The sequence below is a fragment of the Myotis daubentonii genome, chromosome 3 (assembly GCF_963259705.1).
Source record: "Myotis daubentonii chromosome 3, mMyoDau2.1, whole genome shotgun sequence".
In the NCBI taxonomy this organism is placed as follows: Eukaryota; Metazoa; Chordata; class Mammalia; order Chiroptera; family Vespertilionidae; genus Myotis; species Myotis daubentonii.
The window spans coordinates 99,664,645-99,681,455 of record NC_081842.1 but is presented as its reverse complement, the minus strand read 5'-3'; the positions used below and the strand labels follow the sequence as shown (position 1 = coordinate 99,681,455).

The 16,811-nt window shown below is 39.9% G+C and overlaps 1 pseudogene; it reads right to left on the bottom strand.

Annotated features, from left to right (window-relative positions):
• Nucleotides 1–2,268: 2,268 nt before the first annotated feature.
• LOC132229671 (nuclear prelamin A recognition factor-like) lies at nt 2,269–3,684 on the bottom strand (annotated as a pseudogene).
• Nucleotides 3,685–16,811: the final 13,127 nt, after the last annotated feature.

Here is a 16,811-nt window from a genome sequence, read left to right as displayed (position 1 = left end):
ATAGACACATAAAAAGATGTTCAAGATGCCTAATCATCAGAGAGATGCAAATTAAAACTACAATGAGAGCACTAGCTGGTTTGGCTCAGAGGATAGAGTGTCGGCCTGCGGACCAAAAGGTCCTGGTTTGATTCAGCCAAGGGCACGTGCCATGGATACAGGCTTCTCCCCGGCAGGCTTTTCTTCAATGGCTGCACCAATCAGCATTCCCACCTAAAATGCCAGAAGGTTCCTTTTTCTCCACATTCTACTAGACAATACTTGTTTGTGATTTATTGACGATAGCCATTCTGGCAGGTGTGAGGTAATGGCTCATTGTAGTTTTCTTTTCTTTTTTTAATTATCACCCGAGGATGTTTTTCTATTGATCTCTATTTTTAATTTCTTTCCTCAAAAAATTAAAAATGGAATTGCTTAGCCAAGCTGGTGTGGATCAGTGGTAGATCATTGACCCATGAACCAAGAGGTTGCTGGTTCTATTCCTGGTCAGGGCGCAAGCATAGGTTGCAGGCTTGATCCCCAGTAGGGGGTGTGCAGGAGGCAGCCAATCGATGTTTCTCTCTCATCCATGTTTCTATCTCTCTATCCCTCTCCCTCTTTATCTAAAAAAATCAATAAAAAAATATATATATTTTTTAATGGAATTGCCTTTTGAACCAGTGATTCCACTTCTAGGAATATATCCAAAGAAACCAAAACACTAATTTGAAAGAATATATGCACCCCTATGTTCATTGCAGCATTATTTACAACTAGAGGCCTGATGCACAAAATCCGTGCAAGGGCCTTGGCCCTGGCCTCCACCCATCGCCCCCGCTGCCAGGGACCTCTGCCGCCTCTGCTGCGGCCCCCAAAAGCTCCAGCTTTGTCAGGAAGGAAGGGCTTCCAGAAGGATGTCTTGTCTAATTAGCATATTACTCTTTTATTATTATAGACTAGCGGCCCAGTGCATGAAATTCATGTATTGGGGGGGGGGTTCCCTCAGCCAGGCCTGTACCCTCTCCCAGTCCAGGACCCCTCAGGGGATGTCCGCCAGGGGGAAGGGGCCTTACACAGTGGTCGGCAAACTGCGGCCCCTTAAGTGTGGCTCTTCCACAAAATACCACGTGCGGACGTGCACGTACAGTGCAATTGAAACTTCGTGGCCACACTCACGGGGCCAAAGAGCTGCATATGGCTTGTGAGCCGCAGTTTGCCGACCACTGGCCTAAGCTGACAGTTGGAAATCCCTCTCATCGCTCCTTACCGCCTACCTGCTCACTGCTCCTTACCACTCAACTCACTGCTCCTTAGTGGTGCCATGGAGGCAGGAGAGGCTCCTGCCACTGCCACTGTACTCACCAGCCATGAAACCTATCTTTCTGTGTAGTTGTCTGTGGGCCAACTGCTCTCTTCCTTCTCACTAAGGGCAAGCAGCACGTGAAGGTAGAGTGCACTGTCCTGGAATGCAGAGGGCTGCCTGAAGCTGAGGGGAGTAGCCGGGCCCACAGGGTGAGAGGTGGACACAGTGGACACTATCTCACCCAATTGTGTGGTGGGCTGGCTGGCCTTCATCTGCCTGACCCCACCCAGGGAGGGACTGAGCAGGGTGTCCACCTCTCCATTCTCCATCCTTCCATCTGTGACACTTGTCACCCTTGCCAGGCCTCCCCCAAAGTGAGTTCAGCTCAATCCCTGAATATAAAAGGGCCCATGGAAGGGGCCTCCACTCCAGTGTCCCCCGATTTCCAGCAACAGAACCTGGTCAACAGGACCTGGTCTCAGGTCGGTGGCCACAGCTGCAGAACATAGATCTGTTTCAAGAAAAGTTGGGAATGCAGACTTTCGTATGAGCCCCTATTCCAAAAGGTGGCAGTTTATTCACATTGTGGCAAAGACACCTTATAGAGCAACGTAAGTGGGTAAAGTCAGGGCCATTTTCTCATCCAATCTCTCTGAGGTGCGTGGACAGAACCAAGTCTCAAGCTCTTTGCAGGACACTTCTGGAGTTTTTTTAAGCCTAAAGGACAGTTGTCTGTCTCCATTCTTGTTCTTTGGGATTTTTTTCATCATCGGATAAAAGGATACGTACATTGGGGCAATCCTCTCGAGATACAATATTCCAGTTGCACCCATGTGATGACGACAGCACCCCTCAGAGGGAGGGAGCCTACAGATGGGGAGCAGGGAATTCTGAAAACCAAAGCGATGACAGAGATGCTAAGCCTTTGTTTCACGTGTCTGACACCCCTCCTCAGGCAGCCTGCAGGCCGGGCGTCTGCTGGACCTTTACCACTTGATGTCCTGGCAGGCTGCCCTGGGCCCTGCTAGGCGGTGTGAAGGGCTGCCTGGGCCCGGGGCGGGTCGCCCCCACCCCCCGGGCCCCACCCACTCCTGGTACAGCTCCTGCATATGGGCTCTGGTCTCCGGGGGCCACACTGGGATGGCAGCATAGATACCTTCCATCTGATGCAGCAATGCCCTGTCTGCACACCCATCCTCCGCCTGGGCCTGGCCCCTGCCACTTAGGCATGCCCAGTTCAGGCCAGGACCTCCACAAAGTGGCAGGGGAACTTGCCCCTCTACAGCTTCAGGACCGCTTCTGGATGTTCGGAAAGCCATAAGCAGCCTCAAAGCATAGCAGAACCTCTCTGTCCCTTTCAAGGGTGACCTCTTGGAAGTCTTTGTTCCTCAGGGTGCAGTAGGTGAGCCCTCTCACGTCCCCATTGAACAGCTCCTTGGCCATGTGCCTGAAGATGTGCACCAGGTACCCGTTGGAGCTGGCACCCTTGTGGAGCCTCACCTCCTTGTCCTTCATGTCTCCGACAGAGTGTCCATGGTGTCATCATTCGAGGCGAGGTCATTTTTCTCCATTATCTGGACAATTTCACCTGAGGTTAACACGCAGTTAGCACCCCGGGAACTATGCAAAGCTATGGGAACATCTTCTCAAAGGGCTTTCAGTTTCTTGTCATAACACAGGAACACAATGATGTGGAAAATCTTGTCTGGGGACAGGTTCTGCTGTCAGATGAAGTAATCCTTCACCAGAGAGCCCATGATCTGCTGGGGAGACATGGTGGTGCAGAGGTGGGGGTGATGGGGTGACCCAGCACATGCTCTGCATATTGGTCCCAACTGGAGCAGGCAGAGGCCAGCATGGGTAGCCGAGGCTCTTTCTCACGGTGCTGGCAGTAGGAACACACAAATTCCTTCTGTCTCTCCAGGAGGCTGAAGTCCACAGCTATCTTCATGTCAAAGACAGTGCTCCCCAAGGCTTTTGAGGAAGCCACAGAGTCTTCTGGATGCATCGGTGACACAGGCTGAATTTAGCAATAAAATAAGGCAGAGACTAAGGACAAACGGACACTGCCAGCACTTTGAGCTGTGAGGTATCACATTTCTTATTAAGGTTCAGAACATGGAAGATGTCCTTGGTGTTCTGCTGAGAAACTTGGACTCCTTCCTCTGCGGTCACACAACTGTCACACGCAGGCAGTCACTCAGAAATATCTTGGCATCGGTCAACTTATGGAATTCTCCCATCTCTCCATTCTCCTGAGCCGGACTCCAGATGTTGACTGTGGCATTCTCTTGGTCATCGATTTTTGTTTTTTTACTACATTCCTTCCGTGTGCAGTGATCACACTTCATCTGGAGCGGGGCAGGCGGGGACCAGCTCGAGTGACCTGGAGGAAGCACAGGGAGAGCAGTCAGTCACTGCTGGTCGCCCCTGGCGCTGCTGGCAATATTCTTTCTTCCTTGTGGAGCATCTAGGGAGGGGAAGCAGCTGCAGTGCCTGAGGCCAAGTTCCAGGAGGCCACCAGCACTGTCGTGATCATTGCCAGAGGCCTTGGTCCATTGGTACCTGGCCTGTCCTCTGGAGATTGAATCTACAGGACTACTAAGGAAGCCAGTCCCCAGTTCCGCCCCACATCCACCACCGACTGATTGGAGTCTGAGGGCCAGGAGGAGGGACCAAGAGGCCTGCCTTCCAATTGCTCGCCAGTCCCTGGGCCACTCACTCCGGTTCCCTGTTAACCATCCTCTGATCAATGGGAGCCTGTGGGCTGGGGGAGGGACAAAGCAGTCTGCCTTCCACCTGTTCACCAGTCACTGCTGCCATGGATTCATTGGAGCCTGAGGGACCCCGGTTCCCCACTAGTCATCCCCTGATCAATGGGGCCTGAGGGCCAGGGGGTGGACCAGTCATCCATTCAGTCATTACGGACCCTGGGTTTTTATATATTAGGATAGCCAAGATATGAAAGCAGTGCAAGTGCCCATCAGTAGATGAGTGGATTAAAAATGTGGTACATTTATACAGTGGAATTCTACTAGTTGTAAACAAGAAGGAAATCTTGCCTTTTGTGACAGCAAGAATGGACCTGCAGTTTATTATGCTAAGTGAAATAAGCCAGTCAGAGAAAGACAAACACCATATGATTTCACTTACATGTGGAATTGAATGAACAAAATAAGCTAACAACCAAAATAGAAACAGACTCATAGATACATAAAACAGACTGATAGCTGTCAGAGCTGGGGAAGGTGTTTTGAAGGCTGGGATTAAGAAAAAACAAAACAGATGCAGAAAACAGCATGGTGATTGCCAGAGGGAAAGGAGGGGAAGGGAAGGTGGACAAGGGCAACGGAGGGGATAAATGTGGTGAAAAGAGACTTGTCTTTGGGTGGTGAGTGCATGATGCAATGTGCAGATGATATGTTATGGAATTGTACACTTGAAAACTGTATAGTTTTATCAACCAATGTCACATCAATAAATTCAATAAAAAATTTAATGGATGTCTTTTACTGGACAATGGGTTGAATGTAGGTTTTAAACCAAATGAATTTTAAAAGGCTTAATTTGTGTTCTCACGATCTCACACATCTTCTTTTTAGGCTTTCTTTTTTTTTTTTTTTGCCATGACCCTTAATGGGTAAATTTTGTTGAAGCTAAGTTCTTTTAATGTCAAGTCATTATATCTTCTACATACAGAAGAAAAATGGTGCTAAAATTTCCAACAAGCAGGTACATATTCTTCTTGAAACAGAAAGGCACTAAGAAAGCTTTGTGTTGGTAGATTGATGTGTTGAAAGATATGCAACTCAATTCTGAATCTATTAGACTAAAGACTCCTTCTGAGAAAAAGCCTATAGATTAATACTCATGCTAAAAACAAGTTTCTCATCTCCTTGCCTAATTTGTAATAATACATACTTTACCTATAATCATTTGACTACAAGAAAGGGCAGAAGTTTTGCCTTAATGATATAAGGTTTTACTAAATAGGCTTGGAATATCATAGTCTATTTCTATTTATATATTTTTAAGTAAAAGTAAAAAAAAAATACAATTATAGTGTATAATGATTTCCATTTATAATGGCTAAAGTGTATAAGAAAGGAATAGCTACCACAATTTAATACTTATTAAGATTTGATTTCCCATTCCTTTTTCAGAATGAGAAACTGAGACCCTGAAGGTAAATTGCCTGTGGTTATACTATTATTAATGATTAAACTCTGGTCCCTGATTCTCCATCTAGTCCTATTTCCACTATAATATGCCACCTTCTTTCACTGCCTTTGAGCTCTGAATGTCAACTGCAAAGAAGCAAGTAGATTTTAATAACTATCAGCTAAATTAAAGCTAAAAACTGCATGTAATTTTACAGTTTATAATGGGTGCTCTTTTAAAAACTGGACAGGAAATAGTGCAGAGTTCTAGATTACAAAGCTTATTCCACACAGGTGTAGTTATTAAGGAGTTGTTAGTTCCTTTAACATATGTCATTTTAGTCACTGATGGTGATCATTTATTTAGAAGTTTTTCAGATAAATAAGTAGAAAATATAGACAAGGTTCTAACTCTATAGAGCAGCAGAAGGAAATGAAAGTTGAACCTGTAAACAGAGAGAAGTTTGAATAGGTTGTAGCATTGCACTGTATCAGAATATCAACAATTAAAATACGTGGAATAAATATAGAATCAAAGATTTTTTAGTTGTGCAACATTGAAGCATCATTTTTTTTTCAAAGCATGCTTGGCATGTCAGTTCTTCAGGATATTAATAGGTTTTAAGTAAAAACAAAAGATTTCAAATTCATATACACTTGGGAATAACTGAATACAATACACCTTTCTTTATATTTACAATGCATGCAAGCAAATGAAAGGCCTTGCGATGGTTTATAATAAAAATGTCTACTTACCTTTATTTTACCAAGTATTTCCAAAACTTGGTTGACCATAGAATCATTTTTAAACAAATAATAGCATTTTTAGAACACAATAGGAAACACTGATGCTGTGTATAGCTTGTGTTCTAAGAAGTTGAGCAAAGAGTGCTATTATCCGTTCTCTAGCAGATGTTGTTTCAAATCTCTTCCTTGAAAATGAAGCATATATAAAATATCATTTTATGATGAACATTCTCCTTTAATTTCATGTTTACTTTTCTGAGCCAAAAACAAAACAAAACAAACACAAAAGCAACAAACCCACAAAAGATTAAAGAAACATTAAATGTGGCTACTTCAATAGGTAAAGATGAACCCCTACATCTTAGTTTCATTTGCTTATAAGGTCACTGCTTCTATCTAGAGGGTCAATCACTTTAAATAAGATTATAGATTAACCCCATCCCTAACACACACACACACACACACACACACACACACACACACACACAAGCATATACACACATGCACACAACACACAGTCCGCTTTATGGCTATATAAATTAAATGTGGCAGGACATTTACTTTATTTTTGACCCTGTCTCTCTCAGTATGGGAATAGAAGAGTAGGTTTCCTGCACAAAAGGTAAAAACAAGCAAACAAATCTCAAAACAGAGCCTGCTATGGAACAGAAGTTTTTAAATGCAAAAGAACGTGGTAAATTGGATGTTAATTGGTCATAAGAGCTGGTCATGGAGTTGTTCTTACTAGTTGCTAGCAACTCAGAGGAATTGCCAATAATCATTCTTATTATTTGTTGCTGTGAGGCCCATGAGGACACAGCATTTTATCTTATTCCATACAGAGCAGATTTCTGTTAGATGATGTGAGGATGTGTAAAGTATGGCTAGCCGTAATTTTTCTCTCCTATGCAAACTGCACAGAACAAGACTGCAAATGAATATATGTGTCTGTGTCCTCTGGAAGTTCAAGGCTCCTCTTGTTAACCAATGGCAGAATGGGAAGAAGAGCTAATATTTGCTGGGTATTGCTTTATATCCTAATGTTTCACTTCAAATGTAATGTTCACTTATAAGATTTATGGGCTGATACTAGAAATGTGATTTAAGAAACATTACCAAATAATTTAGCATTGCTTTATTATTGAATAAACTTTTACAGTAAACAAAGTCTCAAAGATAAAACCATAAATAGTTTCCCTCTGTCCTCAAATATATATATTTGCATTTTCAACATTTCACGGGCAGGGAGCTATAGCCCAGTTTAATGCAAAATCTGGCCCTGTGGAAATTATGGGCACTGAAGCGGAAAATATTTTTGCATTCTTCTATGCCAGTGTTGCCCTTTTCTGTCAAGTTGCACATGCATGAGTCCACAATGAGAGCAATATTTACAAGCTGTATTTTACATAATTCCAGGGAATGACTAGCTGCTCTTCCCCTGAAGAGAATTCCCTTGGCACTGCTGCTTGCCATTCCATCCTGCTGGTCCGTTTGTTCTATTGTATATCCTGCAGAGTGATACATTGCAGCATCTTTGCAAGTTGTAGCTGAAGTGGAATCATCCATCATCCCAATCACTGGAACTGAGGGCCTTATGGACTGGGAGTAAATTATGAAGCTATGAGGAAGGTGATCATTTTTGCAGAAACAGCTATTTTATGTTACGATTCTCTATGCCATCCGTCCTTTCTTATTTGGAAAAATGAAAGAGTAAAAGCCACCGGACCAGTTTTTGTTCTTTGGATTGGTGTTGAAGGAAGAAAACACAATCAAGGAAAATGCACTTAACACACCCAAGATTGACTGGTCTTTTTCTTGTTTATTTTGAATTTCAGATGTGATTTTCTGTTGACCTGTTAATGCCATGTAGCTGTGGGTTTCCCAGATATAAGTGCATTATAAATGGATAAATTTCACCATGTGGGATGATTTAAGCTAACTGATTTGAGGTCCCATCTGGGCACAGCAAAGGGAAGGTTGTCAATTACCATAGCAAATTTCAGTCATGTAGAGTCAAACTAGGTAACTTATTCCTCTACCACCTTCTCATCCCTCTCCTTCTCCCAAAAGTGCAAGCATCAAGTAGTGGCTGAAAACTTGCCCTTTTGCTTCAGGTAACTTACTTAAGCCTTTATTTTATCCTAATAAATTTAGAATAATTTTAACATTCAAAATAAAGGAAAATATGAGTAGGTAATTTCAATAAAAAGTGACTTATTACCCAAATATTACCAAAGGACACAGAAATTGAAGGTAATTATTAAACCTTACAATTAAAATAGTTCTAATATATGACCAATTTGACTGAATATTCATCCTCCAGTTTTTCTACAGTTATAGTTTGATCTAGTAAAACCTGCTAGTTCTGATCACTTTAATTTACCTTGACTACATACACATTGACTATCTATCTTCTAATAGAAAAGTGCTATAATGTTATCATGGACATTTCCTATTCTTTAATAACACTTTTAATTCTAAGAAGGGATTACTTTATTTGCCAGGGGAAGGTAAACAGCCCCACTTTGAAAACTGATTTTCTTTAATATAAACAACTAGAGGCTGGGTGCACAAAATCCGTGGACAGGTAGGGTCCTTAGGACTGGCCAGCAATCAGGGCTGATTGGGGCCTTCCTTCCCCCGGCTGCCAGCAGCCGGCCAGGGCCTTCCTTCATTTCGCACCACCCCCCTGGTGGTCAGCACACCTCATAGCGAGCGGTTGAACTCCCAGTTGGTTTAACTCCCAAGGGGATAATTTGCATATTAGCCTTTTATTATATAGGATGTGGTAACACTTTACTGCCATTGCTTTGAAATGGCTTCACTGATGAAACATATCACATATAAATCAACAGCACAGTCAATGTAATCAAATTAATATTTTAAATTTAGAAAGTTCATTTTTTGTGGAAAATAAGACATTGAAGTATTCCAATTAAAAATCAAAGCTGGGAGGAAACTAAACCTATGTTACATCTAGTTGTTGTACTTGAGAGATAAATACTATATTGCACAGATTAAACTAATGTTTTTGAAACAAATATTTACCCTTAATTTAGAATGACCACACACATACCTTTGTACTATAGCTACTTAACGTTCATGTAAAATGCCAACAGACACAGTAGTAACAAAGTCTAATGAAAATGAAAGTTAGAAAATAAATTAAATTTCCTTTGTATAGGGAGAACGTGTTTTTTACATGCGGTATAGCAAAGCAAGCTAATCTTGCCATGTTTGAATGCAGATTTCCTTGAGACAAATCCAAGGCCATGACAGGTAGGCATAGTAGTTTCCTTTTATTTTAAACCACTTTATTGGCTCCAGCCACTGTTTCTGGATGAAGCCAGTCTCTCATACTTCATCAACAATGGCCTATGCCCGGCCAGTCTTGCACTAAAGAAGAGAAGGTTCATTAACCTGAAGAACCCTTCCATCACCTTTTCTTGCCAAGTTACTAAAATAATGAAAAAATACCTTGTAAAAATTATGTTTATATATTTTTAGTTAAAACATTGAAAATTTGAGTGTTTTACAGGAATGATAGAAGCACTAATTAAATACAGATTATTTCTGAAGCACTCTTCAATGTTGCATCCATCATTTTCAGTTGGGTGGAGAAGGCTATTCAACCCAGGGTAGTCTGGATGGGGCTCTTAAAATTTGCACAATGAGCCAAATTCATGGTGAGATCGACAGACAAGGTTCTAAAATTTCACACATCCTTGTAATAAAATATTGTGACTCTAATTTCAAAGATAGATTTATGGGCTTGGATGTAACCTAGGTTGCTCAAATTTCACATGACTATCCAACACCAGATTAAATTCATATGGTTTTCTGTATGGGATAAAAAACAACTTTGGATGTACCACCTTCTTGTGTCTGCTTTTACTAAAAGCTAAATCACATAATCCATAGCTAGTGGCCTCTGATGCTTAGGGAGTGCTTTTACTGTTCTTTGTGAGGCAGTTTTTCAGGCCTATAGTATAATTTAAAAACAATTTATGTGATTGACAGAGCAAGTGATTCCCATGTCATATATTAAGCAGTCATTTGGCTGAGAAGCACTCTAACAAGACTAAACTCTTCCAGTAGTGCATTATTTCACTGCATAGAGAATTACTAAAATGCCTTATTGAACTAGTTGGAACTAGTGAGGCAAGTTAGTCTAATTCTTGGCATACATAAACTTCAAATACACAAGATTACAAAGTATTGCATCCTCATCAGATGATGTAATAACTTTAACTATTACTAGTTTTGAGCCCTATCATTCACTTAGAAAGTACTTTTTACATCTAAACTAAAAGAGCAAATTTAAAAATTATAGATATATGACAAAAATATGATGTTCACATCAAAAGCAAGCAAACAAAAAATACTGTTGCTCAGTATTGTCTGACTTATTATTGCCTCCTCAGAATTTAGATGGTTCACTTGAAAATATCCTTACAAAAAGAGCCTTTAACTGTTACAAAACTTGATTTTATGTTCCCAAGAGGAACCTCATTTTCTATCTGAAGAACATCAGAATTATTATTGCATAGAAAGGCAATCATTATGGTGCCTTTAGCACCTGTGACTGATTTTCTCTATTTACATGTGCCTACACATCGTTAATCCTTCCCTTGTGGACTGAAAAGCCATATGGCATTAGTCAGCAGTAAATTAAAGATCTTCCGTTTGCTTCAAAGATAACTTAAAAAGCCCTATATTCATAATGTAGAAAATGCATGGTTGTTCATTTTTAAAACTTGTTGTGTAATTTACCTAAGATTATTTTTCAAAATTAAAACATTAAAATACATAAAACCCGAGATAGGAAATAATATTAACTCTTGTGCAGCTGTACAACAACAAAGAATTTCTATCTTATTTGAAATGATGCTCAATATAACATAACTTAGGTAAGAATTGGTACATTTTATCAGACATGCAGCCTTTCCAGCCCATTTTTACATTTGATATAGTCACCGAAAATATAATAAAAAATAAACTATAATGACATTTGTGCTGGAAACCTGGACCACATTAACATAGAAAAATAATGTCAGAAGCCTAGGAATATTTTGGGGACATCTCAAAACGGCCAAGAAGTTTCTGAATACCCTGTGTCCAACAGCATGCAAAAGAAGGCCTTGTTTTAATCAAGATAAGTCACAGTGCTTAGAATCCCAAACTAAACTTCCCTCTTGATATTTCTTATGCTTTTCGTGTGGTCTCCTACTTCTAGCACTTCATAGCCACAACTTTCGTGAGAAGTAGAAATAATCCGTTTCATGTATCAGGCAAATAGCTCCACAGCACTTCTTTCATTTTTATTTCTCTTCAGTGACTTTTACAACTTATAGAGCTTAAACCAATGTCAAGACTAGGTCAGCTGTTCCCATCGGTTTGTAGCAGACAGGGCTGCAAGGTATTGAGTACTGCCAAAGAATTTTAGAGTTCAGGTCAGAAAATCAAATCAGCTACTATGAAGAAATCAAGATACCAAGAATATCCTGAGTCAAGATATGAGTCAAGCAATCACTAGAATTCAAGTTCTATACAAGCAGGGATTTTTGTCTGTGCTATTCACTGCCAGAGTAGAACACAGTAAGCACCCAAAAGACATTCATTTAATAAATCAGTGAATCAATAATATGTAACACACAAGAGCAAACAAAAACAGAGAAGATAGTAATAAAGAAGATGAGGTAAAAGAAGAGGCACTAGAAATCAAACTAACCAATGAAATAAAAATCAAGCAGTCATATTGATGGCAATCAGGAAAATCCCAAATATGATTGCAAGGCAGCAATAAAGACCTTTATAACAAAGTTGACTTTTTCTTTTTGAGTACTTACTGTACTCCAGGTATTGCTTTAAGTTTTACCTCTCTTTGTTCCTTGTGGTTTTCTATTATCATCATGTTGTAGACAGTAAAACAAAGCACAAGAGGGTTTCATCTTGTTCAAGGTGTTGATTTTAGAAAATGGTAAAATTGCTCCAGAACCTAGGGTTTCTGTCCCTGGACACTTTTCTATATTGCCTCTCTTTGAGTTCCTTGGAGATAATAAATATTAATGGGGTCCAACACAGCAAGGAGAGCAGTTAATGCACAAAATTAGGAAGAGAACTTGATTTTGAGCCAAACATGTAGGCCAGCCAGGAAAATTAATAAGTCAGATTGCTCTTTGGGCAGACATCAACCCTGAAGCTTAGCTGACAGAGGACTTCATGTTGGAATGACGTGTTGGAAGCACCTGGAAGGATATGGGCATGTTATATAGCTGGTGTTTGCCTTTTATGGCATGCCTTATCCATTTTAATTTTCCTAGTCAAATAATTTGCAATATATTTTAACAACAAAACATTTTATGGACTACCAAAGATTAGTATTTATATTTTAGCACCTGATCTGCTGGTTGGTTATACATATATATCTCAAAACACCTCTAAAAATATAGTAATGCTTTTCAATGTACTTTCATCTTAGACTTTATAAGAGCATCTAAATAATTTGAAAAATAGAAAGCCCAACATTAAAAACATTCCTTACTGAGTAAGTAAGCATGCTGTTGTTGACCCACTGGATAAAATAAAATAGTTATAGAAATTTAATAGGAAGAGTAGATTTTTAAGTTATATTATGATCACTACCATTTTATTAAATTTATATTTGTTATTTGTTTATATTAATTAGTGCAGGTTTTCTCAACCTTGACACTACTGATATTTTGGGTAAGAGAGTTATTTGCTTTAGGGGACTGCATTATAGGATGTTTAGCAGGATAACTGGCTTTTATCTATAAGATGCCAATAGCAAATCCCTCTTGAGTGAGGTGCTTAGGATGTAGAATTCAATGTTCTCTCAGGTCACACCTCATCTTACTGGTCCCAGCCCTGACATATATTTTCAAATGCCCCCTCAATGGGAAAAATACTACTCAGTGAAATGCTGAGAGGAATACTAACAGTTATCACAAGTACATTACAAAATGTATAAATGGGCTCAATAATATAGAAGTTTATTTCTGATTCAAATACATAGAAATTGTCTTCAAGAGGCTTTTTCAACATGACCATTCAGGAACTGCTAGAGAAGGTCATAGAGAAGATATGACCACAGGTTTACCCATGTGCTGGACCCAGGCAATTAGAGAGGCCCCTCACCCCTTCCCCTGTCCTTGGAATGTATGTTTTAGTCATCATTTATATACTAGGAAATGTTTCAAGGATACAGTCTTGAGAAAGTAATGTGTCTATGTGACCATCTGGACTGAATAGGTGACTAAACCCAGTTAAGGCCTCTATATAAATGATTAAGGATCTGGTGGGTAGATGCAGAGATCTACTCATCTTATGGTTGCCCAAGACAAGTAACATATATAAGTTCCCTTGATTATTAAAACTACCACCTACCAGTTTGGAGTGGTCTGCTTTTTTCTTCTGTCTCTCCTTGTCCTCCATGTATGAGACAGAATTTTGAATTTTACCCAGGGAACTCCAAATGTTGGAAATCAACCTGGACTTGGGTTCTTTCCATATTGAGCTTCCACCATCTTCTAAAGCCTCTTATTTTCTGTGACTCATTGACAGAAGGGAAAAGAGAGAATGGAAAAAGCAAATGCACTTCTTAAAAACTGTATGCCAGATGCAAAATACTTTGACTTGTATTCCATTGGCCAGAACTCAATCACATACCCATGTCAAAGCAATCTGAGAAATGTAGGCTAGCTGTGTGCCCAGCATAAAAAGAAAAATATATCTGATGAACAGTCTGTACATCTACCTGAGGAACTTAGAAGCAATGTTTGTAAGGATAAAAAAAAAAAAGAGTGAGAAAAAGAAAGCCATATATCCCCCAAATTTGAAATAATTCAAAATTACATCAACAGGAAAATGAATCAATAAATTGGGATACATTTACACAATTGATTACAAAACAGCAATAAAAAGAAATGAACTACAGATAATATAGCAGCAGGGATATATCTTGGCAAATATATCATAGCAAAATAACAAGGCCTGGAAGACAACATAAATATTATATACTAGAGGCCTGAAGCATGAAATTTGTGCAAGGGACTTGGTCCTCACAACCACAACCCTTGCAGCCCCGGCTTCGTCTGGAAGGTTGTCCGGAAGGACATCTGGAAGGTCGTTCAGCTGTGTGGTCTAATTAGCATTTTATGCTCTTATTATTATAGACTAGAGACCCGGTGCACGAAATTTGTGCACTGGGGGGGGGGGGTGGTTCCCCTCAACCCAGCCTGCATCCTCTCCAATCCGGGACCCCTCAGGGATATCTGAGTGCCGATTTATGGCAAGATCCTAGGGGTTGGACATCCCTCTCACAATCCTGGACTGCTGGCTCCTAATCACGTTGCCCCTAATTGTCCCCCCCGCCCCCGCCAACCTGATCACCCCTCACTGCCTCTGTGTGCTGGCCTGACCACCCCTAACTCCCCCCCACTGGCCTGGTTGCCCCTAACTGCCCCCCACTGCCAGCCAGTTTGCCCTCAACTTCCCCCCTCCCAGCCTGGTCACCCCTTACTGCTGCCCCTGCTGACCTGGCCTTCCCCAACTGCCCCCCTCTGCTGGCCTTGTTACCCCCCTGCCATCCTGGTCACCCCTCACTGCCCCCCCACCAGCCTAATCGCCCCTAACTGCCCCCCCCCCCGCTGGCCTGGTCACCCCACACAGCCTGCTTGTTCAGTTGTTTGGTTGTCCATCACTAACCTCCCTGCCAGCCTGGTCATAGGCAGCCATCTTGTGAGGACATGATGGTCAACTTGCATATTACCTCTTTATTATATAGAATTTAAAAACAAACAAAATCCAAAAATACATTCTTTAGGCACAAGATAAAACTAGAAAGTCTATGCCGTGATGAACACAGAATGTTGTATAATGATTATCTCTAAAGGTTACACAATTTGGGTGGGATAGGAGACTGGCACAAAGGCAGATGCAAGTTACTGAAAACGGTGTAGCTTGGGGATTGGGTGGTGGATTCAATGTTATTCTTTATATTATTATTCTTTATACCTTACATATAATATTGTTTATGCATTAAATAATGCATTATAAAATTAAAGATTGGAGCAAAAAGACCAAAATAGAATAATCACACTAGTATTTGTTTATTACTGAATCTTATGTATTTACTGAGCATTTGTGAGTGGCAAATTTAAGCAAATGTTATGGCTTTAGGACTTGTACTACTAGTAATTTTAGATATCTTCTTAAAGCAGGACAAAGCAGCTAATTATACTTCTGTAAATTTCTGGTACTATGTTACATTTTGCTTTAATTACTGTTATTTTGTTATTTATTTTTATTAGTTTAACATTAAGATTTGTAAGTACCCTATTTTGAATAACTTAGGGGAAATTGTGTTTTACTCTATTATCTATTGGAAAATGTAATTTTATTATTTCATGGCCGAGTTAGTATTTTTAATATTTTTAATTTCTAATGGGATCCAAGAGCAAAGAAGAAGAAAATACAGAAATATGTGTTATATTAAACTCTATTAGCATAATATATTTCATTAAATGAAGAATATTTTTGAAAATTAAACAGTCTTTTTGAAGCATGCTGTTAAAATAGCCTGGTTATGCACTGGAGAGTTAATTCATATTGGAATGAAAAACCTAGATAAATGCAGAGAAATTACATAAATACAGAGAAATGACAACAATTTACCAAAATCAGTGTTGCGTAGTCTGTGGGCCAATTAGTTAACGGATCTTTATTATATTCAAATACTCTCCTCTGTCAAATTGGATTCACAAATCAGAAGGTAGACTTGGAAGGTGCCTAAACTTAAAACAACTGCTACTGCCTGAGATCCCTGTTCTATGTATTTTTAAGCCTTCATTGTGGTCTATCTAGATCAGCAGTTCTCAACCTGTGTGTCGCGACCCCTTTGGGGGTCAAACGACCCTTTCCCAGGGGTCACCTAAGACCATCGGAAAACACATATATAATTACATATTGTTTTTGTGATTAATCACTATGCTTTAATTATGTTCAATTTGTAACAATGAAAATACATCCTGCATATCAGATATTGCATTACGATTCATAACAGTAGCAAAATTACAGTTATGAAGTAGCAACAAAAATAATTTTATGGTTGGGGGTCACCACAACATGAGGAACTGTATTAAAGGGTCGAGGCATTAGGAAGGCTGAGAACCACTGATCTAGATGATGATCACAGAAACTGAAAAAATGCAGGGCCCTGGCAAGAAGAAAAAAAATTGTAAAAAATTTACTTAATCTTCCTTTTCTCTGTTCTCTCCAAATATCTTAGGGTTGCTTGTAGGTATCCACTTAAGGTGTAACAGCAGAGAAATATATCATAATGTAATTGGCAATGTATGATTGGTGAGATTATACTGAGAAATTAATGCATTTCTAAAGTATTTTGAAAAAGATTTAGTATGGAAGATGGCAAAGGTAAATACCTATTCTCGCTGCCTCCCACAACCACATCAAAATTACAATTAAAATACAGAACAACCATCATTCAGAACTGCCTGAAAGCTGGCTAAATGAAAGTCCTATAACTAGAGAAGTAAAGAAGAAAGCACACTGAGACTGGTAGGAGGAGGGGAAGCATGAAA